Source organism: Aegilops tauschii, chromosome 5, assembly GCF_002575655.3.
Source record: "Aegilops tauschii subsp. strangulata cultivar AL8/78 chromosome 5, Aet v6.0, whole genome shotgun sequence".
Lineage (NCBI taxonomy): Eukaryota > Viridiplantae > Streptophyta > Magnoliopsida > Poales > Poaceae > Aegilops > Aegilops tauschii.
In genome coordinates this window covers 505,525,502-505,550,910 of record NC_053039.3, presented here as the reverse complement: position 1 = coordinate 505,550,910, position 25,409 = coordinate 505,525,502, and the positions used below count along the sequence as shown (strand labels likewise).

At 46.7% G+C, this 25,409-nt stretch overlaps 2 long non-coding RNA genes across 5 annotated transcripts; both read left to right on the top strand.

The window, feature by feature from the left end:
* The first annotated feature begins 12,774 nt into the window (after window positions 1-12,774).
* On the top strand, window positions 12,775-16,264 carry LOC120964116 (uncharacterized). 2 transcript variants are annotated; one of them, XR_012183216.1, is made up of 5 exons: window positions 12,775-13,092; window positions 13,179-13,460; window positions 13,556-13,902; window positions 14,687-14,777; window positions 16,012-16,264. It is a non-coding gene; the product is annotated as an uncharacterized lncRNA (long non-coding RNA). The 2 variants fall into 2 exon arrangements; XR_005755770.3 differs by having other exon boundaries at window positions 12,778-13,460.
* A 4,634-nt stretch (window positions 16,265-20,898) lies between these two features.
* LOC120964115 (uncharacterized) lies at window positions 20,899-24,421 on the top strand. 3 transcript variants are annotated; one of them, XR_012183215.1, is made up of 5 exons: window positions 20,899-21,210; window positions 21,300-21,581; window positions 21,677-22,023; window positions 22,809-22,899; window positions 24,135-24,421. It is a non-coding gene; the product is annotated as an uncharacterized lncRNA (long non-coding RNA). The 3 variants fall into 3 exon arrangements; XR_012183214.1 differs by having other exon boundaries at window positions 20,899-21,214; XR_005755768.3 differs by having other exon boundaries at window positions 20,901-21,581.
* The last annotated feature ends 988 nt before the right edge of the window (window positions 24,422-25,409 follow it).

Below are 25,409 nucleotides of genomic sequence, written 5' to 3'. Positions count from 1 at the left end.
GCACTAAACTATTTAATATAGTGGCTAAAACAATAGATTAAATGCCTTTTTAAATTATAAAAGTTGCAAACTATTTCAAAAGCCTCACAATTTTTTTGTGGCAGTGCCAATTACTGCAATGTAATTATGAGGCCAAATCCCACATTTTACAGAATCCTTTTGGCAGCTCAAATATTGCAAAGCATTTTCTGTAATAAGAAAAAAGCAAAAGAAAAGAAAAGGGAGAAATGAGAGAGAGGCCCCCTGCCTCACCTGGGCTTCGACCCACCCCAGCTGGCCCTACCCCCCGGGTCGTCTTCCCTGTTTGACCGACCCCGTCGGTACAGGGGCGTGGTTGCCTCGGACCGTCTCGTCGGCGTCGAGGTGGATAAGCCTCCACGACACCTCGAATCCCCCTCACCTACCGCCACTCCCACTTCCCCCTCGGCCTCTCCACCTCGCCCCTCTCCTCTCCCTTGTAGACATGGCTCCGCCTCGCCAGGGCCTGTCGTGCCCGACGCGCCCCGCCCCGCCTCGTCATGGCCACCCGACGCCCTTGCCTCCCTGACGTCCTCCTCTTCTTCTTCGGCAAGCCACACGGACCGGAGCCACTGGAATGTTGCCACACCGTCGCCTTCGCCGATCCCATCCGCCTCGGCCACCATCTCGTCGTCAATCCGCCTCGGCGACTCCGACCACCTCGAGCCGTCCCCGGGCCTTCTCTGCAATGCCAGTGAGCCCCGCTCCTCCTCCCCCCTCTCCATTAGCTCTTCGTGCCCCGTAGCTAACTGCCGACGTAGTCGTGGCTCGCCGCCGCCCCGCTCTGTCGCCGCCGTGGCTACCGCTGCCGCAGCCTGCGCCCGAGGCCACCATCGTGCTCCTGGTGCTCCCATGAGCACAACGCACACACGCACGCCCCTCACGTGCCCCTAGCGCTGCCCCGACGAGCCCTGATGTCGCCCGCCGCTCGCGAGCTCGCCGTCGTCGCCATAGTGCCCCTCGGCGGCCGTCACCACCACCAGTCGTCGTAGCTCGACTTGCGTGTCCAAATGCACCACCACACACGCCCTTTGGGGCCTCGTAGCGCGGTTCCGATGAGCACCCGACTCCGGCCTCCGCCCCTGCTCGCCGCCGGCGTCGTCTCCGGCCAAGTCCTCCATGCCACCACCCCCACTCGACGCGGCTTGGCCTCCATGTTCGAACGGACCAAGCCACGGGTCCGGAGGCCCCCTGCAGTGTCGTCCTGGTCATCTCCGGCAGAGATCCGCCGCGCCTATGGTCGCCGGAGGTGCTCCGGTGCTGCCCGCCGACGTGGCCGACCTGCCCCCCCCCCATGGGTCACTGGTGAGTGGCCCCCATTGGCCCTTTGACTAGTTGACTTCGATCAACGGTGCTGAGTGGGCAACCCCCAGTCGCTGACATGTGGCCCCCACACGTTAATTAATCTATTTTTGATAAATAATTAAACTGTTAACTTAATCTTTTAAATTAACTAGTCACTGAAAGGTCGGCCCAGTAGTTTAATTAACTAGATTTAGATTGGGACGATTACACTTTTGCCCTTAGTTGTGCCAGCCCGTGGGTTTTGCCCTTACTTTTTGGCTCTGCTCAGTTTTGCACTTAGATTTGTCTCTGAGGTCGTCTAAGTGCCCTTTGACCGTTTGACCAATACTTTGAAAATTCATAACAAATTCATACGAACTCATAAAAATGCAAATAAGACATCGAAATGTTCACAAAAACAATACCTTTATGTGCTTGCCATTTGCGTGAAGGAAAAAAGTGTTGTTTAAACAACCCAAGGTTATTAACATTATTAAAAATAAAAAGGTATACAAAATACTTTTTGCATGAATAAAAATTACAGGCAAATAAGGTGATGTTTTGTGACCATTCTGATATCTTATTTGCATTTTTGTGAGATTAGATCAACTTGTTATGAAGTTTCAAAATAATGGTCAAATTTGTTTGAAAATTCATAACAAGTTGACATGAACTTAGAAAAAGGCAAATAAGATATCAGGATGTTCAGAAAACATAACCTACATTTGTAATTAATTTGTATTCATAAAAAGTATTGTTTATACCTTTATTATTAATAATGTTAATTACATTAACGACCTCGGGTTGTTTAAACTTTACTTTTTTCCTTCACACAAATGGCATGCACATAAAGGTATCGTTTTTCTGAACATTTTGATATCTTATTTTCATGTTTATGGATTCATTTGAACTAGCAGGGTCACCCGCGCATTTGCGCGGCTAGGTTTTTTATAAGTCGATATTTTCATGTTTATTGTGCACCATATTGATTTTAAAGGCAGTTTAGAGGATGTTCTCCTTTTATGGTTAAGTAAAGAATATGTTTAGCATTGTTGTTGAACATAATAATGTACTTACACAATCCATTTTATCCTTTTTAGTGTCTATTTTACCTCTACTTTTGTAGCAATTATATTTAGAAGATTCTAAATTAAGCACATCATAAAGTTTAAGAACCACAAACTGAGCATGGATATAGAAAGCCATTTAATAAGTTATACATACTTATTTTCTCGAGCAATGATTTTTTTTTTGTGTGCAGCTCATTATGACTTCTACTACACTAAACATGTTTTCATGTACTTCTCAAACATGTGTGATTACTGACCTATTCCAATAGGATGGTGAGCTGCGCTGAAAGCCTTCCTACTATTGTTGTTCAGTTGATACCGAGCTTGCTGATGAACTATTGCCTTGAAGGATTGTGCCTGATTTTGAAACATGTAAAAGGATCTCAATATTTTGTAGACCATACATATGGTATTGTGCATTTCCAACAGAAAAACAACAGAATTTATGTAATTGTCATTTTTTATTGTAAACGTCCCAAATGTGATCGTGCATCAGGCAGGCAAGATAATAGTTCATGTAGTATAAAGTGTAGTACTTGTCACCGAGATTTGACGCATTTATTACTTTCTAGAGGAGTGACCCTCGCATTTTTATGGCTAGATTCACACTGTATATTGTTGTATCCTGGATTATTTTTCTCTATCCTTTTCATTTTGACACAAATTATATGGCATACAAATATACTGTAGTCAAAAGCAAGTCTCAAGGAAATATGGCCGGACTATTGAGTGCACCGTAGTTTCTTGATAAAATACCTTGTTATGTGAGGCCAGAAGACGGATGCAAAGCCATACATAGACTTCTCTACCGATTTTCATATTTCCCCTCTACGACCAACTCCCCATCCCTTGTTATGCAACTTTGTACCAATATATCTTGTTATGCAATTCCCTATCCCTTGTTATGCAATTCCCCTCCAATAACTATATCTAAACATGAATAGCTTCTAGATATACCAAATGTTCTCTTGTTCCGCCCACATATATCACTGGTCGCATTCCTAGTTGCCTTCAAAGCTTATTCATCTTGATCGTGTCCTTCATGTTTTCGTGTCAATTATTTTTATATATATTTTTAATATAGGTTCCCAAGTACTAATTACATATTTTTTTTCCATGAGAATTTGCATGCCACATATGTGTGTGTACAAATATATCATCTTCCATCGGAGTGATCATCTATTCATTTTTTACATTACTATGGTTTGAATTGCAAAAAAAAAATTACATTTCAAGCGCCACGTACGTCTCACTCATGTTTAGGTGCCGGCGTCAACGGTGGTGTCAGCGTTATAAGAGTCGTGTGTGACTGTTACGCTTTCCAGTTTTTTCTAACATGTGTGCCTGAACAGTTTGTTGTCCTTACTATTGGACACTGATGCAACTATCGCGTGTCATATTATTAAATATAAATTTCTATAATTAGGATCCACCATATAATTAATGGTGGAGGTAATAAATATAGGGAAACGCTTGTATCCGGCCGACCGGCTAAGCGTTGGGCCGGTCACCTCGCGACAACGTGCATATCCCTTCGTGAGAAACTGCTGGCCATGTGCTTGGGCGGGCCCACCTTATCTCTGACACTCCCTTATCTTCCTCCTCTGATCGATTGCATCTTCTTCTCCTCTCCTTTCTTCACATGCTCTTTTCTCCCTCCCATCAGCCATGGCCGCCTCCTCCTCCTTCCATCAGCCATGGTGTTCTCTGCCTCTTCGTCGCTTGTCGCACGCAGGGCGTCAGCTCATGGATGCACTCTCCCAACCCTACTGCTACAACAGCGCCACCGGATGACGGAGTTGCAACCAGCACCAGCCGGAGCTGGAGAAGACAGCCACAGGTGTTGCGACCGTCACCAAACGATTCTGGAGCGAGGTGTTGTTCCTACGACGGCTAGTCAAGGGTGCTTCAACTGGCATGGGAAAAAGATTCAACCGGCAAAGGAAAAAGCTTCAACCGGCAAAGGAAAAAGCTTCAACCATGATAAAAAATGCTACAACCTGCCTGGAGGAAATTCAAACTTGAAAAAAAAGCTTCAACCAGTGTGAATAAAAGCTTCGACCGGAACAGCGAAAAGCTTCAACCATGGCAAAAAAGGCTTCAACCGTTGTGTAAAAAGCTTCAAACGGTGCAGAAAAAAGCTTCCATCGTGAAAAGCTTCAAAAACTGGCGTTGTTTGCTAACAACGGTATGAGCAGCCATGTTGGGAGCTACAACGGTGCACATGGGAGCTACAACCGGCGACGCTGTTGTCGGCAAAATGCTTCAACCGTGTCCCGCACAAGCTACATCCACGTGCGTCAAAGCTGCAACCATTATGGCGTTCCTGCAATCATGTCGCGGGAGCTATAACCAGCGACGCTGTCATTGCAAAAATGCTTCAACCGTGTACTGAAGTATCTACATCCATGTGCACCAGAGCTGCAAGCGTTTTGTGGCGACGCCATAGCCGTGTTGCCGGAGCCGCGGCGCATGGCGAGGCACGGTGCCGGCGACGACCATCAGTGCGTGGGAGCTTTACGACCAATGCCGCTGCTATCATGATTCCCGTATGCTGGAACCAAGCGGCAGCAGAGTTACAACCTAGGCAGCAAAAGCTTTTTCTGCAAACCCAGGAAGGATGTGTTTCAATTGCCACCGGCTGCGGAAGCTGACGGGCCTGCTTGCGGTGTTGGTTGGGGCCGACGACTACAGGGCAGCGGTAGCTGCGGCGGGTTGTGGGGAGCGCCGAGCGCGTGAGGCGAATGCGGCCAGCGACGCGGAAGAAGGACTCGCGCAGGTATGTTTCTGAACCGGGACGAAGCGGTTAGGGGAAGAAGATAAGATGACGTGGAGTAGCGGGATCGGGCGGCTACGGGATGCCTAATCTGACGGTCTGCGTGGGACCGGCCGAACACTTGCGCCGGTCCGCCGGCGCCTAGCAGTCGCCATAAATATATGTGGATGGATAATTGCGGCTCATGTCGCGAGTAGGATTTGTATTTACCTAATATATGTGGAGGTAATATGAGTTCTAGATTTCCTATATATCATACTATTGTTTTTTATTTTGACACGATCTTAATGGATAACTTTGGCAATTGTTAATACATATGTTTTCATATATAAAATTATAAATGCTAGTATAATTTGAAAAAGCTTTCATGAATAAAATGGTATTAGTTTTACTTGACCAATCTGGCTATCTAAATCAATGCTCTATAATATTTGTGCTTCGTTCGATCTTATTACAATCCACTAAAATTAAATGGATCAATCGCCTTCTGTAGATTTAAAATATTTAATTTTCGTAAATTTCTTGTGACATACCTCCGTATACTCAATTTGTTTTTAGTTTCCCTGGCTCACTCAAATGGCCAAGAGAACGCATATAGAATTTATTTTTTTGAGACAAAGAGAACGCATATAGTTGCTATGCCAATAGGCAGCTCATAATGTATCTCCTGGTCCAACACAACATGTATCCGTAGTTATGCATAAGGCCGGGCCTAATTATTGGCTAGAACTGGTTTGGCGGGGGTTCAGGCAAGTCGTATTGTGATCGGACACGTCTTTTTTATGAGCGCTCGGATTCCTTTATTGCTGGCAGCCGTGCCTTCCTCTAAAAAGCTGTGTTTCCCTTTTGTTTAGCTGTTGGCTGCCTTGTTTTTTTTTTCTTTGCAGCTGTTGGCCGCCGTACTTGCCTATGTCAACGTACGTTCATGTGTGCTTGCCGTGGACAGACCTCTTTATTAATAGAAAACGTATATACTTGGATGAGAGACGTGTCAAACTATTTTTACATGATATGTCAAATTGTTTGTACATGACTATATTTGTATGTAACGTTGCACCTTTAAATCTGAACCATTAATCTACAAAATTGACGATCGAGATCATTTAATATATGTGGATGAACGTGATGGCTTGTTTGCCTATTTTATGAGCGCTCGGACTCCTTTATTGCTGGCAGCCGTGCCTTCCTCTAAAAAGCTTGTTTCCCTTTTGTTTAGCTGTTGGCTGCCTTGTTTTTTTTTTCTTTGCAGCTGTTGGCCGCCGTACCTGCCTATGTCAACGTACGTTCATGTGTGCTTGCCTCAACGTACGTTCATGTGTGCTTGCATATGGATGAACCGGCCATGTCGAGCAGTGCGCGGAATCGTAATCTGCCTCGTGGCCATAACCCGGCGGGTGGCGGTGTTGATGCTCAGAACATGGTGGATCATGGTAGGGCACGTTGAGAAGCCGAGTTAGCGGCGCAGTACGCGGCCCGTCAGCTTACTCCAGTTTGTCCAACAACTTCGGTGGAACCAGGAGTTACTTCCAGTTCTTTGGGGGTGTCGTGCCTCGTCCCGGCCTTACGTAATGTACGGCTGCCCAAGGATTTCAAGGGTCCACGTAAGGTGCCCAATTACACTACCGACTTATCCCCTGAGTCATGGGTTGAAAGCTATGAGATGGCGATGGAGATGCTGGATGTGGATGATGCGGCATGTGCTAAATATTTCACCATGATGTTGGAGGGAACTGCTCGCACTTGGTTGAAAAACTTGCCCGCTAACTCCATTGGGTCATGGGCCGAGTTAAGAGCCCGGTTTATCCAGAATTTCAAGGACACATGCAAGCACCCATGTCAATCATGGATCTAGCTGCCTGTGTGCAAGAGGAAGGAGAATCAACAACCCATTGGGTGCGCCGGGTTTCAGAAATTTTGAATTCATCAGACCGCATCAACGCTGATACAGCAGTTTTAACATTGGAAGGCAATTGTCGGTTCACACCTTTAAAATTGAAGTTGGGACGGCTCAAACGTCACTGCAATGACATGGGGACGCTTATGGCAGCTCTGGTTAAGTATGCCGACTCTGATAGTACCAAGGACCCTGAGTCTGACGATGAGAAGCCGGGAAAGGGAAAGAAGAGCGGCAGTACCAAGGGGCAGCAGCATAACCCGGCGGATCATGGAAACAGTGGTAAGCGTAAAGCGGATAACAGCTTAGATTTTGTGGCTAACACCAACACGCAGGATAATAGTCAGCGTCGTAAGGGTAAACCGCCCCCGCGGGGTGGAGGATCAGGTCCCAATCTTGAGCGCCTGTTAAACCAGCCTTGCCCAAAGCACGGGTTGCGAGAAAGGCCAGCCACGCACCTCTGGAAGGATTGCTTTATCATGCGGGAGTTCAAAAATTCGGATCTTTTCCGATATGATCATGGACCGTTCGGTGGTTCAGGGCCCGGTTCTCATGGGCCGGGTTACAGTGGAGGCAGTTCTGGCTCAGGATTTCAAGGTAATAAAAGTGGACATGGCAATCAAGGCAGTCAGGACAACCAGGGTGGTTATAATCACCAGGGGAGTCAGCAGCAGCAGTCGGGTTACCAGAGCAACCCAAAGCAGTTGAACAGTGGGCAATATCATGTCTTCACCACTAGCTTGTACAAACGCGAACAAAAGCTTCATAAAAGGGTCGTGAACTCCATTGAACCGGCAGTGCCCCGTTACTTGCGCTGGTCTGAACAGCCCATTGTGTGGAGTCGAGAGGATCATCCGCCCCGGGTTGATAATCTGGGTCATCTGGCATTGGTGGTGGCGCCTCAAGTTGGAGAGTATAAGTTTACCAAGGTGCTCATGGATGGAGGGAGTAGTATCAATATCCTCTACTATGAAACCTTTCGTCGCATGGGGTTGACAGATAAAAATCTTAAACCATCAAACACTGTTTTCCATGGTGTGGTGCCTGGTAAATCGGCGTATCCAGTAGGAAAGATAGCTCTGGAGGTTGCTTTTGGAGATGAGCATGATTCAAGATCAGAGACCTTGACCTTTGAAGTGGTAAAAATCAAGAGCCCTTATCATGCCTTGTTTGGACGGCTGGCTTATGCTAAGTTCATGGCAAGGCCCTATTATGTTTATCTTCAGCTCAAGATGCCAGGTCATAAGGGGACCATCACAGTACATGGGAGCCGTAAAATCTCTTTGGAATGTGAAGAAGGTGATGCGGCCTATGCTGAGTCGGTTTGTGCAACAGAGGAGTTGAAGTTCTACAAATACAATGTTGATCCAGCGGATATGACTTCTTTGAAGAAGCCAACTACAGAGCATGATCCGGCCTTGAAGTTTAAATCGGCTGATGAGACTAAGCTGGTTGATTTTGTTCCTGGCGATTCATCCCATCAGTTTAGCATCAGCGCTAACTTGGATCCGAAATAAGAAAGCGTGCTCATCGAGTTCATCCGTGAGAACCGGGACATCTTTGCATGGAAACCTTCTAACATGCCAGGTGTACCGAGGGAACTCGCTGAGCACACTCTTAATATTGATCCCAAGTTTAAACCGGTCAAGCAGTTTCTCCACCGCTTCAATGAAGAAAGACGCAAGGCCATTGGTGAGGAGGTAGCCAGGCTCTTGGTGGCTGGGTTTATCATTGAAGTGTTTCATCCTGAGTGGTTGGCTAATCCGGTGCTAGTACTTAAGAAGAACGGCACTTGGCGTATGTGTGTGGACTATACAGATTTGAACAAGGCTTGTCCGGCAGATCCTTTTGCTCTCCCTCGTATTGATCAAATCATTGATGCTACGGCGGGTTGTGAGCGTTTGAGCTTTCTGGATGCTTATTCTGGTTATCATCAGATCAAAATGGCAGTTAAGGACCAGGAGAAGACAGCTTTTATAACTCCCTTTGCAGCCTTCTGCTATGTGTCTATGCCTTTTGGGCTTAAGAGTTCCCAGGCGACTTACCAACGCTGTGTGCAGAATTGTCTTCGTGATCAGATTGGGCGCAATGTTCACGCCTATGTGGATGATATTGTGGTGAATTCCAGAAAAGAGGAGACATTGATAGATGATTTGAAGGAGACTTTTGATAGCCTCTGGGTTTATAAGATGATGCTTAATCCGACCAAGTGTGTCTTTGGTGTACCGGCGGGCAAGCTCTTGGGTTTCCTGGTGTCTAACAGGGGCATTGAAGCTAATCCGGAGAAGATCAAGGCTATTACTTCGCTGGCTAAACCGAAGTGTATCAATGATGTTCAACGCTTGGCAGGCCGGATTGCCGCCTTAAGCCGGTTTATCAGTCACCTTGGGGAGAAAGCCATCCCTTTGTATCAGATGCTGAAGAAGACGGATGACTTCGTCTGGAGTGATGCCGCCAACGAAGCATTTGAGGATCTAAAGCGGCAGCTAGCTGAGCCGCCTATCCTTGCTGCTCCCGTTGATAAAGAACCCTAGTTATTATATGTGGCTGCTAATGCCCGGGCTGTTAGTGTGGCTATTGTGGTGGAGCGCAAGGAGGCTGGAAAGGAGTATCCAGTTCAACGGTCGGTTTATTATATCCGTGAGGTGCTTATTGAGTCCAAACAGAGGTATCCACATTGGCAGAAGCTGGTGTATGGAGTTTTCATGGCAAGCCAGAAGCTTAAACAGTATTTCCAGGGTCATCCTATCACTGTGGTCAGCTCTGCCCCTTTGGGGGATATAATCCAAAACAGGGAAGCAACTGGCCGGGTTGCCAAGTCGGCTATTGAGCTCGGACCTCATGGGTTAAAGTATATGCCTCGGACGGCAATCAAATCTCAGGCACTTGTGGATTTCATCAATGACTGGACAGAGTTACAAGCGCCAGAAGAGAAGCCGGATCATACTTATTGGACTATTCATTTTGATGGGTCCAGGAAATTGGAGGGCTCGGGGGCTGGAGTCGTATTAACTTCCCCACGAGGTGATAAGTTTTGTTATGTTCTCCGTTTAATGTTCCCTTGCACTAACAATGCAGCTGAGTATGAGGCTTTACTTTACGGTCTTCGAATGGCTAAGGAGATGAATTTAAGCCGGGTTAAGTGCTTTGGTGACTCGGACCTGGTGGCTCAACAAGTGTCTGGTACTTGGGATTCCAAGGACCCGCTCATGGCAGCATATCGTCGAGAGGTGGATATGGTTGCTGGTAACTTCAAAGGTCATCAGGTTGACCATGTGGACCGATGAAAGAACGAAGCAGCGGACGCTTTAAGCCGTTTGGGTTCCCAACGTAAACCTGTTCCACCCAATGTTTTCCAGGATGTTTTACATAACCCGTCGGTCAAGCTGCCTACATAGGAGGATTTGGTTGTTCCTGATCCGGAGGCTCAGCTGGTGGCGGCTCTCCATGTCATCCCAGATTGGACGGTCCCATATTTGGCGTATATGAACCGGGGCGAGTTACCGGAGGATGAAACTTTGGCCAGGCAGATAATCCGGCGGTCCAAGTCAATGATCATTATCCATGGAGAATTACATCATTGCAGTGTGACAGGGGCGTTTCAGCGTTGTGTGTCTCCTGAAGAAGGCCGTGAGATTTTGCGTGAAATCCACGAAGGAGATTGTGGTCACCATGCCGATTCAAAATCTCTGGTAGCCAAGGCTTTTCGTCACGGTTTCTATTGGCTGACGGCTCATGCTGATGCTGAGGACTTGGTCAAAAAGTGTGATGGCTGTCAGAAATTCTCACGGCGTGCTCATGTACCGGCTCAAGAGTTGAGGATGATTCCAATCACTTGGCCGTTTGCAACTTGGGGGCTGGATATGGTTGGGCCCTTTAAGAGATCTAAGGATAAGAAGACCCACCTTCTGGTGGTGGTTGATAAGTTTACTAAGTGGGTGGAGGCAGAGCTAGTCAGTAAGTGTGATGCAGCTACGGCAGTTCAATTCATCAAGAAGGTGATTTCCGGTTTGGCTTTCCACACAGCATTATAACTGATAATGGCACTAATTTGTCCAAGGGTGCTATGAAAGAATTTTGTCAACGTGAGCACATCCGGCTTGACGTCTCATCGGTGGCTCACCCCCAGTCCAATGGTCAAGCGGAGAGAGCCAATCAAGAAATCCTGAGAGGCATCAAGCCCCGGCTCATGGTTCCTTTACAGCCGACGCCGGGTTGTTGGGTGGACGAATTACCTTCTATGTTATGGAGCATCAATACCACACCCAACAGATCTACGGGTTACACGCCTTTTTTCATGGTTTACGGAGCAGAGGCGGTTCTCCCTAGTGACATCCGTCATGACTCGCCTCGTGTGGCGGCTTATGTTGAAGCTGACAATGAGAAGGCACGACAGGAAGCACTTGACCTGTTAGATGAGGAGCGTGACATGGCAGCAGCTCGTTCGGAGATTTACCAGCAAGATATGCGTCGCTATCACAGCCGCCGGGTTAGAACCAGAACTTTTCAAGAAGGCGATCTGGTGCTCCGACTCATCCAGGATCAGACTGATATGCACAAGTTATCCCCGCCTTGGGAAGGGCCCTTTGTGGTCAGCAAGAATCTGCATAACGGGTCATACTACCTTATCGATGTTCGAGAGCACAAAGGCTCATGTAAATCGGAGGAGGAGACCAACCGGCCATGGAATATCGCTCATCTTCGGCCTTACTATACTTGAGCCACATGCTCTTCTTATGTACATAGTTACGACAATGTATATATTATAGTCAAGTTAATAAACCGGAGCCTCAGCTAAAGCGGGGTTTCTGTTGTTTTTCTTCAATCATGTGTGGTGACATGGGGGCTTCTGTTTATAAAGCGGAATCTTGTTTGCCCATTGATCCGGCTTATACAGCCACATATATAAAAAATCACTTGGGGGCTTGGTCGTATCCGAACCATAAGCTACACCTCTTGATTGGCGTAAGGCCACCAGGGAAATCACTTGGGGGCTTGGTCGTATTCGAACCATAGCTACACCTCTTGATCGGCGTAAGGCCACCAGGGAAATCACTTGGGGGCTTGGTCGTATTTGAACCATAGCTACACCTCTTTATCGGCTTAAAGCCAAAAGGAAATAACTTAGGGTCCAAAGAGAGTGTTGCAAAGGCACAACTCAAACATAGGCACCCACTGAGCACAGCTCAAAATATTGCTTGGGGGCTCTTTGCTTCTCAAAGAACAAAGAGTCTACACCCTTGTAATAGGCTATCAAGCCAGGCTTGGAAGCCAGGTGTATTGTAACGCCCCGAGACCAACGCTCCAGATGCCTTCCTTGTTTTGCGAGTCAGTTGTGTTGTTTTATTTATTTTTTTGCATTCATCATTGCATCATCGCTTTGCATCCACATGTTTTTAAAACTTGCATCCGCTCGTAGTGGCCGCGTCCCCCCTTGCGTTCGTTGACCGTTCTGAGTCTAACCGGATTTTGATTCTCTCTTGTCTGACCGTTTGACCCTCTCTGCACAACCACCGACCCCCCTCTGGCGTGCGTCCGAAAACTTCCCCGAACCCGACCCGGACTGTTGTGACCGTTGGGTCCGGATCATCCCCTAACATCTACAAAACATCACCGTTTTCTTTGTTGGACGCTCTAGCCTATTTATTTACGACCGCCCGATTATAATAGGACGGACCGGATTAGCCCTACCCAGTCCCTGCCTATATAATCAGACCGAACCCTAACTTCTAGGGAGCTGTCCCATTCATCCTCCTCTCCGCCGCCACTAGCTCCACCTGGTCTCCCCCTTCCTCGGGATCCCTGATCCAATCCATCCACCCCACCCGGCCGAACCAACCAGCCACTCCTCTCGATCCACCAACCACAGCGCCTCGTGCCTCCTCCTCCCTTGGGCCTGGACGCGTCCGGCCGCCCGCAGCCGTCGTCGTCCGCGCCTACAGGAGCTAGCAGCTGCAGCCCCGAGCCTCTGCTTCTTTCCCGCCGAGCCGCCCCAACCTGCTGGAGTCGTCTTTACCGGCAGAAAGCTAGCAGCGCCCGGATCCAGGCCCGTGCGACTCCCTGCATCTCTCTTTCTCCGTGCCTTCTTCTTCCTCCCCTGCTTTAATCCCCCCCTGTCCGTTTGCTTCTCTGCTAGGCAACGAGCGGAGCCCCGACGCCCGTCCGCTAGAGTGTGCCCCACCTCGACCTCGGCGGTGACCATCGGCGCTGCCGCAGATGAGCACCACCGTCCCTCATCCTCCCTTCCTTTCTTTGTCTCCCTCCTAACCTCTTTTCCCTCTGACCAGCAACGACAGGAGCTCCATCCCCGAACGCCATGGTCGTGCCCCTTCGAAGCTTGCAGCTCCTCCGCCAGCCCGCCGCCGCTTTGATCCAGCAGGGAACGGGCACATCGGCGACCTCCTGCGACCGGATCCTGGTCCGCCTCCCTCTGCCCGTCCCTTTTCCTTCTCGTATCTCCTTCCTCCCTCACCGCTACTTCTCTGAATTTGTTCCCCGGCCATGTCCTTGCAGCTCCTCCGACGCACCTTGGAGCAGCCACTGTGGCGCCGTTCCCCTCCGACCCCGTGCAGATTCGAAGCCCTAGCATCGGGGCCCGCTATCTCCGTCGCTCTCTGGCCTCCCTGCCTGCAAGCGCCGCCATCCCCTCGTCGTCAGCTGCAGGAGTAGCGCGGCCCCTCCTTCTGTTCAAGCAAGGGAGACGAGCGCGTGCCTGCATCCTCTGCATCGCGGTGCTGCGCCTCTGCGTGCCCGTTGACTCCGCCCGAGCCGCTGTCTCGCTTGCCGCGGCCCAGGATCCAGTAACCGGCCCAGCCTCCCGAAGCCTAGCCGCTTCTTTGCTTCCAGCCCAGTGGCCCGATGTGAGCAGCCGCCTAAACCCCTCCTGTGCACCGCTGGCCCAGCCAGTTTCGGCCCGTGTCGTTTTTTCCCAGATCTGCGATTTTGTCCATTATCCAGAGTATTGCAGTTTAAAAGAAAACCCCTCATGTTCATGCATTAATAATTAATTAACCGTGCATCTTTTGTAAATAATTTATATATGAAAGATGCTTAGAATTTCATCTAGTTTCATAATTTCAAACTTTCATGCATGTTTAAAATGGTTAAAATGCTGTTTGTTTAAATTTGCATAAATGCCATGTTAAAATGATTTATTTCAAAACTAATTAACCGTAACTCGGAATTTAATAAACTTTATATGTAAATGGGGTAGAAAAATGCCTAGTTTAACTTGGTGCACTTTATTTTGCTGTTTAACAACATTAAAATTGTGTTTATGGCAGAACAGTACCAAATCTAAAATATGCACATGAGGATTTCCGGAATTGTTGTTTGTTGTTCCGGCCTCATTTAAACTTGCCTAAATAGTTAGTTTACTTATGCCTCACCTCTTGCCATGTTAATCAACATTTAATATTGTTGGGTACATAACCAAGGGAGAACTAAATAATTGATGTGGTGTTTCGTCAATATGCAACTCGTTGCATATTGAGCTCCACTTAACTTGTAGTTTTGTTTGTGCACTTTGCCATGCCATGCATATTTAAACCGGACATGCATCATACTTGATTGTGCATCATGCCATGTTTATGATTGTGTGTTTACCGTGTTGTTTGCTTCTTTCCGGGTTGCTTCTCTGGTTAGCTTCGGTTTCGTTCCGGAGTTGTGAGGATTCGTTCGACTACATCCATTTGTCTTCTTCATGGACTCGTTCTTCTTCCTAGCGGGATTTTAGGCAAGATGACCATACCCTCGAAATCACTTCTATCTTTGCTTGCTAGTTGTTCGCTCTATTGCTATGTCGCACTACCTACCACTTGCTTATCAAGCCTCCCAAATTGCCATGAACCTCTAACCGTTGTCACCCTTCCTAGCAAACCATTGTTTGGCTATGTTACCGCTTTTGCTCAGCCCCTCTTATAGCGTTGCTAGTTGCAGGAGAAGATGAAGATTGCTCCATGTTGGATTATGTTTATGTTGGGATATCACAATATATCTTATTTTAATTAACGCATCTATATACTTGGTAAAGGTGGAAGGCTCGGCCTTATGCCTGGTGTTTTGTTCCACTCTTGCCGCCCCAGTTTCCGTCATACCGGTGTTATGTTCCTTGATTTTGCGTTCCTTACGTGGTTGGGTGATTTATGGGACCCCCTTGACAGTTCGCTTTGAATAAAACTCCTCCAGCAAGGCCCAACCTTGGTTTTAACATTTGCCACCTAAGCCTTTTTTCCCTTGGGTTCTGCAGACTCAAGGGTCATCTTTATTTAACCCCCGGGCCAGTTCTCCTTCGAGTGCTGGTCCAAACTGAGCGATGTCCGGCGCCCCCTGGGCAACCAGGGTCTATGCCAACCCGACGTCTGGCTCATCCGGTGTGCCCTGAGAACGAGATATGTGCAGCTCCTATCGGGATTTGTCGGCACATTCGGGCGGCTTTGCTGGTCTTGTTTTACCATTGTCGAAATGTCTTGTAAACCGGGATTCCGAGACTGATCGGGTCTTCCCGGGAGAAGGTTTATCCTTCGTTGACTGTGAGAGCTTATAACGGGCTAAGTTGGGACACCCCTGCAGGGTATAAACTTTCGAGAGCCGTGCCCGCGGTTATGTGGCAGATGGGAATTTGTTAATATCCGGTTGTAGAGAACTTGACACTTGACTTAATTAAAACGCATCAACAGTGTGTGTAGCCGTGATGGTCTCTTCTCAGCGGAGTCCGGGAAGTGAACACGGTTTCTGGGTTATGTTTGACGTAAGTAGGAGTTCAGGATCACTTCTTGATCATTGCTAGTTCATGACCGTTCCGTTGCTTCTCTTCTCGCTCTCATTTGCGTATGTTAGCCACCATATAAGCTTAGTGCTTGCTATAGCTCCACCTCATTACCCCATCCTTTCCTTTAAGCTTAAATAGTCTTGATCTCGCGGGTGTGAGATTGCTGAGTCCTCGTGACTCACAGATACTTCCAAAACAGTTGCAGGTGCCGATGATACCAGTGCAGGTGACGCAACCGAGCTCAAGTGGGAGCTCGATGAAGATCTTGTTCGTTGTGTTGTTTCTTTTCATTTTGATCAGCAGTGGTGCCCAGTTGGGACGATCAGGGATCTAGCAGTTGGGTTATCTTCTTTTCTTTTGGTTTTGACCGTAGTCGGTCTATGTGTGTACTCTGAATGATGTATGTTTTATTTGTGTATTGTGTGAAGTGGCGATTGTAAGCCAACTCTTTATCCCATTCTTGTTCATTACATGGGATTGTATGAAGATGACCCTTCTTGCGACAAACCACAATGCGGTTATGCCTCTAAGTCGTGCCTCGACACGTGGGAGATATAGCCGCATCGTGGGCGTTACAAGTTGGTATCAGAGCCATCCCCGACTTAGGAGCCCCCTGCTTGATCGAATCGCTGGCGTTGTTGAGTCTAGAACAAAAAATGTTTTGAGTCTTAGGATTATATATATCGGGGAGTAGGATTCTTTTTACTCCTCAGTCCCTTCGTTGCTCTGGTGAGGTCCTCCTGACGTAGATGTTTTGACTTTCCTCTCCTCAAATTTCACTAAAAAAAAATTAGGATCACGCGGGTATCTTAGAATCGTTCCGATGGTTTTGTGACGAGAACATTGTTCTTGGTGCCTCCTGACATTTAGGGGTTGTGGCAGTGTCCCAGGGAGTTGAGCTCCGAGGTGTTGTCGTCACAATTTTATCGTTGCAGTTCTGGAATACCTGAGTTTCGCCGACATCGAAAGCTCTTTTATGCAGTTGTTGGTGAGATCACCTCGATGCCACCCAGTACTGGGGCGGGAGTTCGGGAGTATTACCATAACTCGTATAACGGATGCTTTTCAAAGGTTGAGGTAAATGATTTCCGAAGGTTTCTTGGTTATGTGTTGAAGGATGGATACAGCTGGATCTAGGTATTGTTAGTTTGGGTGATATATTTTGTGTCCCCTGTATCCCCAACACCTGATTGCATAACCAGAAAGTTTTGGGAGTTTATAAGTGGGAATTCAAGTAGCTCCTAGGATATCTTTCCGACAGATGCATGATTTGAGATTGGGGTTCAACGTCTAGTGGTCCGCCTTTCCACGGTTGGTTTTACAGTGGTCTCGTAGTGTCTTAAAGAGTCCTTGGCTATGCCGACTCGGGGACGCTTCGTATGTCATGTGCACTGCCTTGTACATGATGGTGCTGTACGATCGAGCCCGTGTGGACCCCACCACGAAAACTTCGGACGAAATCTCTATCATATGTTTGTTCCGGCTTATTCTGCAAGCCAAATCCTTTGTTTTGTTTTATTTGTGGTATTCGAGTTGCTTCGAAGTCAAATGTTGAATCCATATTTTTCCTAAACGGTGTTCTCATATTGCTATGTGGATACTAATCCTTCTTGATCATCGAGTTTGCCATCTTAATTCTATTTCCAACCGGTGCGTTTCTCTTCGAGATGATCCCATCATTCTCCCCATTTGGAAGATCAATAATGAGTTTTCTCAACGTTGTTTGTTTCATCTGCCCCAAGTTGCCTTTCTTTTCCCGCCCTCCCACCCTTTTTCTTCAAGGATTCAGATTTCTTAATCAAGTATCATTTTATTGATGGGAAGCCTCTCCATCCTTTTCCGTCAATGTTCTTATCCGGTGATTCTCAGGAAGATGTTCTTCAAGTTTATCATTCTTCATTCTTTTTCTTCTCCGGTGGACTCAAGTCAAGTTTTCAGTGTTGATCGTATTCTTTTCCTCGTTTCAAATGTTTTCTCATGTCGGTGTATCTCTTAATCATTCACCTCTCGCTTTCCATGTGTTCCGAAGTGTTGAAGGTATCTCAGAAGATTCGCATTTCCACTCCGCATCAATTCTAACTATTTCGAGGTTGTTACCTCATTCAAGCCATTTAATTCAACTGGTGCAATCTCCATTTCAAGTAATCATTTCAACGGTGTATCTTCTGAGTGGGCCCTAACCCACAGGTTTTTTTTCCAGGATCTTACCTGACTCTTCTAATTCTTTCCGGAGTTATTCTCAAATTCATTGCAAAGTTTGACGTAAGAATGAATTATCATCAGTCAAATGTCTTTCTTCAAGATCTTTCAAATTCTTTTCATCGTTGATTCAACCTTTCTAATTTTCATTCCGGAGTGCCTCAACAATTCATGGTGGTGTTTCTCGTCATCATTCTCAACATTTGAAGACTGAAGAAGAGTTTCTCTTAAATCTTGCTCCATTCTCTTCAAGATTCATGGTTCTAGCTTGATGCCATCCTCTCATAATTGTTTTTGATTGTGAGAATTCTTTTCACCCATCCGGAGCATTTCAGGAGTCTTTTCAGTTTGATTCTCCGAAGGCCATCATTTCAGAAGATTTCTTTGTTCTAAGTTTTCAGCCTCGTTCTCCAATTATTCTAAATTGATGTCTCTTCGTTCATCTCCATATTCTTCCGGTGCATCATTCAAATATCCTCTAATCAGTTCATGATCTTTTCGTTCTCATGTGTCTAAATTCTGTCAAGTATCTTTATTCGTTTTCTAATTCTTCCCGATGAATTGCACCTTTGCTACTTTCATTTTCCAATTCTTACGGTGGTTCGTTCAAGAGTTCTCTTCCTTGGTTATCATATAAATTTATTCGTTGTTTCAATCCTACCGGTGGTTCGTTGAAGACTTTTCTCAAGTTTGCGCTATATCTATCTTAATCCTTTCTACGAGAATAAGTAGTATGCCAAATCCGTTGCTTGTCATCAATCTAAATTGGTGAAGGATACGCGTAATGTAATTCTTATTCTTGTTTCCTCCAAGTGATTAATTCCTTCTTCCGAAGTTCGTTCATGATATCAAATTTTCGGTTCCAAGTTGTTCATCTTTTCTTTCCGGAGCTCCAAGTTATTTCAATTATATCATTTCAAAGCTTCATCTAATCATTGCAAGGCTTCTCCCGGAGTTCTTTTCAATTTTCCCTTTCGTTTGATCATTCTTTTATTACCGGAGTTCTTCATGGAGGCTCTACATGGTGCTTCGTCAAGGATTCTTTTCATTCTTCAATTGTTCGTCAAGAATTCTCTCGGAGTTAAGATCCGCTATGCTATACTCTAAAATAAACATGGTGCTCAACACATGTTTGTCTTGACGAGTTCAAGCATTCTTCATCTCGCATTCCGAAGTGCAATTCTTTCTACCTTATCTTTTGAGGTGGTGCTATGTCATTCTGGATAATTTCCCTTCGGGTTCATGATTCACAAAGTTTTCAAGAGTGACATATTTAAATCCATCATTTTATCTTCGTTCAAGAGATCTTTTCAACCAATCAATCTTTTTGTTGGAGTTGTGTTGGGTTATATTTCACCTATAGCCTTCCCTAAGGAATGTAGCTATTTGTGGTGGTTATCAATGATCAAATTTTCTCCTTCTCATATTGGTGAAGAAGTTTTCTTCTCCTTGTTGATCTCAATCCAAGCAACTGTTTCCGTAGTGGCAGAATTTCGCCTCTATCTTGAGAAGTTTTCTATAAGCCCACTACAAGCTTATTCGTTTCGTTGTTGTTTTTTTTTTTCCAACAATTCTGTTCTAACCTTCTTGGAAGGGTGCTTTCCAAGATCATTGGTGGAAGAAGTTGGCATTTTCTTCTCCATTCTTTATTCCAAGGATCTATCTTCTATTATTTATTTCTTCCGGAGGCAATGTGATGTTGCTCTCTTCGCTCATCATCTCGAATTGTGAAGATCGTGTTCTTTCCGTGCTTATCCATTTCCAACCGGAGTGTCGTGCCCTCTTTTCAAGTTCTTCCCATTCTGTCAAGTCTTTCCTACCTTCTCAACCAGAGTGCTGTCTGAAATCTTTCTGACCCATTGTGCCATTCTTTCAATAGTTCCGGAGGCAGTGTGCTGTTGATTTCATTAAGTATCCTCTCATCTTGTTAAGTTCATGTTCAATTCCTTCCATTTACAGTCGGAGTGCTGTCGAAATTATATCATTCTTATTCTTTTTTTATCTTGTTTTAACCGGAGTGTTGTGGCTATCATTCCTCTTTTAATTAGAGTCTCATCCAAGTGCTTTCATTTTGCCAAGTTCATATTCTATCCCTTCCATTTTCCAACCGGAGCGTTATCGTAATTGATCTTTATCGTTCCTTATACATCTCGTTTCAACCGGAGTGCTTGCATGTACTTCTTGTCCATCGTAACCATTTTTGTTTGTCTTTCAACCTACAAGGTTCTTGTATTGTTCCTTGTTCCTCTTTCCTAACGGATTGTTTTCAACTTTGTTCCTCTTTGTTGTATTATTTTCTCGAAATTGTTCAACTTCCAAGGTTCTTTGGTTTCACTCGTTTGTCAAGAAGCAATTTATTTTACCTCTTCCCCTTCCGTTTTTCTCCGGTGCCATCGTAGATCTCGGGACGAGATCCTCTTGTGGTGGTGGAGTGTTGTAACGCCCCGAGACCGACGCTCCAGATGCCTTCCTTGTTTTGCGAGTCAGTTGTGTTGTTTTATTTATTTTTTTGCATTCATCATTGCATCATCGCTTTGCATCCGCATGTTTTTAAAACTTGCATCCGCTTGTAGTGGCCGCGTCCCCCCTTGCGTTCGTTGACCGTTCTGAGTCTAACCGGATTTTGATTCTCTCTTGTCTGACCGTTTGACCCTCTCTGCACAACCACCGACCCCCCTCTGGCGTGCGTCCGAAACTTCCCCGAAACCGACCCGGACTGTTGTGACCGTTGGGTCCGGATCATCCCCTAACATCTACAAAACATCACCCTTTTCTTTGTTGGACGCTCTAGCCTATTAATTTACGACCGCCCGATTATAATCGGACGGACCGGCTTAGCCCTACCCAGTCCCTGCCTATATAATCAGACCGAACCCTAACTTCTAGGGAGCTGTCCCATCCATCCTCCTCTCCGCCGCCACTAGCTCCACCTGGTCACCCCCTTCCTCGGGATCCCCGATCCAATCCATCCACCCCACCCGGCCGAACCAACCAGCCACTCCTCTCGATCCACCAACCACAGCGCCTTGTGCCTCCTCCTCCCTTGGGCCTGGACGCGTCCGGCCGCCCGCAGCCGTCGTCGTCCGCGCCTACAGGAGCTAGCAGCTGCAGCCCCAAGCCTCTGCTTCTTTCCCGCCGAGCCGCCCCAACCTGCTGGAGTCATCGTCGCCGGCAGAAAGCTAGCAGCGTCCGGATCCAGGCCCGTGCGACTCCCTGCATCTCTCTTTATCCGTGCCTTCTTCTTCCTCCCCTGCTTTAATCCCCCTTGTTCGTTTGCTTCTCTGCTAGGCAACGAGCGGAGCCCCGACGCCCGTCCGCCAGAGCATGCCCCGCCTCGACCTCGGCGGTGACCATCGGCGCTGCCGCAGATGAGCACCACCGTCCCTCATCCTCCCTTCCTTTCTTTGTCTCCCTCCTAACCTCTTTTCCCTCTGACCAGCAACGACAGGAGCTCCATCCCCGAACGCCATGGCCGTGCCCCTTCGAAGCTTGCAGCTCCTCCGCCAGCCCGCTGCCGCTTTGATCCAGCAGGGAACGGGCACATCGGCGACCTCCTGCGACCGGATCCTGGTCCGCCTCCCTCTTCCCGTCCCTTTTCCTTCTCGTATCTCCTTCCTCCCTCACCGCTACTTCTCTGAATTTGTTCCCCGGCCATGTCCTTGCAGCTCCTCCGACGCACCTTGGAGCAGCCACTGTGGCGCCGTTCCCCTCCGACCCCGTGCAGATTCGAAGCCCTAGCATCGGGGCCCGCTATCTCCGTCGCTCTCTGGCCTCCCTGCCTGCAAGCGCCGCCATCCCCTCGTCGTCAGCTGCAGGAGTAGCGCGGCCCCTCCTTCTGTTCAAGCAAGGGAGACGAGCGCGTGCCTGCATCCTCTGCATCGCGGTGCTGCGCCTCTGCGTGCCCGTTGACTCCGCCCGAGCCGCTGTCTCGCTTGCCGCGGCCCAGGATCCAGTAACCGGCCCAGCCTCCCGAAGCCTAGCCGCTTCTTTGCTTCCAGCCCAGTGGCCCGATGTGAGCAGCCGCCTAAACCCCTCCTGTGCACCGCTGGCCCAGCCAGTTTCGGCCCGTGTAGTTTTTTCCCAGATCTGCGATTTTGTCCATTATCCAGAGTATTGCAGTTTTACAGAAAAACCCCTCATGTTCATGCATTAATGATTAATTAACCGTGCATCTTTTGTAAATAATTTATATATGAAAGATGCTTAGAATTTCATCTAGTTTCATAATTTCAAACTTTCATGCATGTTTAAAATGGTTAAAATGCTGTTTATTTAAATTTGCATAAATGCCATGTTAAAATGATTTATTTCAAAACTAATTAACCGTAACTCGGAATTTAATAAATTTTATATGTAAATGGGGTAGAAAAATGCCTAGTTTAACTTGGTGCACTTTATTTTGCTGTTTAACAACATTAAAATTGTGTTTATGGCAGAACAGTACCAAATCTAAAATATGCACATGAGGATTTCCGGAATTGTTATTTGTTGTTTCGGCCTCATTTAAACTTGCCTAAATAGTTAGTTTACTTATGCCTCACCTCTTGCCATGTTAATCAACATTTAATATTGTTGGGTACATAACCGAGGGAGAACTAAATAATTGATGTGGTGTTTTGTCAATATGCAACTCGTTGCATATTGAGCTCCACTTAACTTGTAGTTTTGTTTGTGCACTCTGCCATGCCATGCATATTTAAACCGGACATGCATCATACTTGATTGTGCATCATGCCATGTTTATGATTGTGTGTTTACCGTGTTGTTTGCTTCTTTCCGGGTTGCTTCCCTCGTTAGCTTCGGTTTCGTTCCGGAGTTGTGAGGATTCGTTCGACTACATCCGTTTGTCTTCTTCATGGACTCGTTCTTCTTCCTAGCGGGATTTCAGGCAAGATGACCATACCCTCGAAATCACTTCTATCTTTGCTTGCTAGTTGTTCGCTCTATTGCTATGTCGCGCTACCTACCACTTGCTTATCAAGCCTCCCAAATTGCCATGAACCTCTAACCGTTGTCACCCTTCCTAGCAAACCATTGTTTGGCTATGTTACCGCTTTTGCTCAGCCCCTCTTATAGCGTTGCTAGTTGCAGGAGAAGATGAAGATTGCTCCATGCTGGATTATGTTTATGTTGGGATATCACAATATATCTTATTTTAATTAATGCATCTATATACTTGGTAAAGGGTGGAAGGCTCGGCCTTATGCCTGGTGTTTTGTTCCACTCTTGCCGCCCTAGTTTCCGTCATACCGGTGTTATGTTCCTTGATTTTGCGTTCCTTACGCGGTTGGGTGATTTATGGGACCCCCATGACAGTTCGCTTTGAATAAAACTCCTCTAGCAAGGCCCAACCTTGGTTTTAACATTTTCCACCTAAGCCTTTTTTCCCTTGGGTTATGCAGACTCAAGGGTCATCTTTATTTAACCCCCGGGCCAGTTCTCCTTCGAGTGCTGGTCCAAACCGAGCGATGTCCGGCGCCCCCTGGGCAACCAGGGTCTATGCCAACCCGTCGTCTGGCTCATCCGGTGTGCCCTGAGAACGAGATATGTGCAGCTCCTATCAGGATTTGTCGGCACATTCGGGTGGCTTTGCTGGTCTTGTTTTACCATTGTCGAAATGTCTTGTAAACCGGGATTCCGAGACTGATCGGGTCTTCCCGGGAGAAGGTTTATCCTTCGTTGACCGTGAGAGCTTATAATGGGCTAAGTTGGGACACCCCTGCAGGGTATAAACTTTCGAGAGCCGTGCCCGCGGTTATGTGGCAGATGGGAATTTGTTAATATCCGGTTGTAGAGAACTTGACACTTGACTTAATTAAAACGCATCAACCGCGTGTGTAGCCGTGATGGTCTCTTCTCAGCGGAGTCCGGGAAGTGAACACGGTTTCTGGGTTATGTTTGACGTAAGTAGGAGTTCAGGATCACTTCTTGATCATTGCTAGTTCACGACCGTTCCGTTGCTTCTCTTCTCGCTCTCATTTGCGTATGTTAGCCACCATATAAGCTTAGTGCTTGCTCCAGCTCCACCTCATTACCCCATCCTTTCCTTTAAGCTTAAATAGTCTTGATCTCGCGGGTGTGAGATTGCTGAGTCCTCGTGACTCACAGATACTTCCAAAACAGTTGCAGGTGCCGATGATACCAGTGCAGGTGACGCAACCGAGCTCAAGTGGGAGCTCGATGAAGATCTTGTTCGTTGTGTTGTTTCTTTTCATTTTGATTAGCAGTGGTGCCCAGTTGGGACGATCAGGGATCTAGCAGTTGGGTTATCTTCTTTTCTTTTGGTTTTGACCGTAGTCGGTCTATGTGTGTACTCTGAATGATGTATGTTTTATTTATGTATTGTGTGAAGTGACGATTGTAAGCCAACACTTTATCCCATTCTTGTTCATTACATGGGATTGTGTGAAGATGACCCTTCTTGCGACAAACCACAATGCGGTTATGCCTCTAAGTCGTGCCTCGACACGTGGGAGATATAGCCGCATCGTGGGCGTTACATGTATTCACCTAAAACCCCGGGTTATCCTGCCTTCTTTAAGTAAGCCACTCCGTCCAGGTAATCCTGGTATGACCCGCCGAACGTTTGACAAGTCAATCTCATAGACCCTAAACTTGTCAAAGTTAAAACGATGATTGGTTAATGTGAGGTCCATCTTAAAAGGCTTTGTAAAATGGTTTAACTCAGTGGCCTGGCAGCCCATGAAAAGCCTCGATTTTGGGCCTGGTAGCCCATGAAAAGCCTCGCGTGTTCTTTCATACTTTTATTTGCCAAGTATTTTCTCCTTTGATGAGATTTGTAATATTTTATGATAATCTGGCGTTTATTAACCCGGCTTGGCTTTCAACTACAAGTTGTCAGTACATGATCAGTTATAATCCGGCATTATTGACCCGGTCTGGTTTCGACTACAAGTCGCCAGTGCTATATGGATAATCTGGTGTTTATTACAACCCAGTACGGTTTTATCATGAACCGGCACAATATGGAAGGAGTTATCAGTACTCAATATTGGGGTTATCACCCTTACTACAAATAGTTGGTAAACCAACGATGTGATTCAATGTCACAGGTATCATCTATTTTCATATTTGATTATTTTCAAATACAGCCTTGGTTATAAACCCTGGTTATATATTTGGGCATCATGACCCGTCCGGCGGTAAACCGCCAGGACACTTTCAACTTCTTGTATGCAGGAACAGCTTGAATGAACCGCTATGGATTATGAACATAATATATCCTAAGCATGGCAGGTTAACAGTGTCAAGCAAAATAAATATGCACGATGGCATAGCAGACCAAGTGTTCGAACTAGCCTATTACAAGGTGCTTTAATGCCCAAAAGAATAATTGTTTTCGGCAAGTGTTGCAGTACGCAGAAGGCTAAACTGGCC